Raw genomic sequence first — 1283 nt, 5'->3', positions numbered from 1 at the left:
CTGAAACAAATGACATCAAGCCATTTACTGTAAGCAAGGGATGGTTATAATAAGAAATTTTGAAAGAGGGAGGCCACATTCCCATAACTTTTATTATAGTATATTGGTATAATTACCATATTTTATTATTAGCTGTTGTTAGTCTCTTACTGTACCTAATTTATAAATTAAACTATATTACAGGTATAGGAAAAAACAGTGTATATAGGGTTTGGTGCTATCTGTGGTTTCAGTCATGCACTGGGGTTCTGGGCATGTAATCCCCTGTGGATAGGGGGGGACTACATGAAGTACTCTACATGAAGTATGGGCATGAAATTGAAGCTGCCACACAGCATATAAAAATAAAATCTAAGTGCTCTTTCTACAGTGGTTTGGCTGCATACTGTATTGTTTAAATCTACAACTATTTGTTTTATTGTTTGGGAGCATTCTTCTTTAAACTTTGCAAAAAAAATAATTCTTTTTAGGAACAATGAGGTTAAACTAAAAGTTCATATTTAATGAAAAAACTGAATACTGAATATCGATTACTAAATCAAGTTGATGATGAATACACTCATATAACTTGTACAACAATTTGATGACACTTACCACCCACCATAAGGTACAGTGATATCACTGACCACATGAAAAATAAGAAATGATTTTTCTGAAGAAGCATCAGTTTACACTTTAAAAGGTAGTAGAAATATTTTAGGAAAATTGCTTCCAAAGATAATTATCATTAGCTGTTGCAAAAGATGTGTTAATATATATCACTCTGATGCATGCATTTTCATTTAGGTGAAATAACTATTCTAAATCATTTTCACTCATGGTAAATCCTAAGTTTTACTGTACATGTAAAAAAAATAGTTGATAATGTGTTTTTCCATTATCAGGAGAAAAACTTGTCTAAGGATTAGATTAAGCCAGTTTTATATCAGTATCATCAAATGTTTCAAATAGAAAATGAATCAATTCCAATAATGGTTTGATTTCTTCATCTAGTCCAAAAAAATTCAAGTAAAGCCATCAGAACTTCATCATGCTCTATTTGACAATGCTAACGTAAAGTCATTTAAAAAGTTCAACATAGAAGTTAAAATTATTGCTTGTCTCAGTAATAAAAAAAAATTTGGTGAAAAGCAACATCATGGTCAAAACAATAAAGTAAGATTCCTATGCAGAAGAAATACACTCATAACTGTTGGAAACACGTAACTCATAACTGTATCTAAACCAACAGTGATATGCTACTCATCAAAGTGGAAACTAGTTTTAAGACTTTACTTGAGTAT

The sequence above is a fragment of the Hipposideros armiger genome, unplaced genomic scaffold (assembly GCF_001890085.2).
Source record: "Hipposideros armiger isolate ML-2016 unplaced genomic scaffold, ASM189008v1 scaffold_233, whole genome shotgun sequence".
NCBI lineage: Eukaryota > Metazoa > Chordata > Mammalia > Chiroptera > Hipposideridae > Hipposideros > Hipposideros armiger.
Note: the sequence above shows the minus strand (reverse complement) of the source record.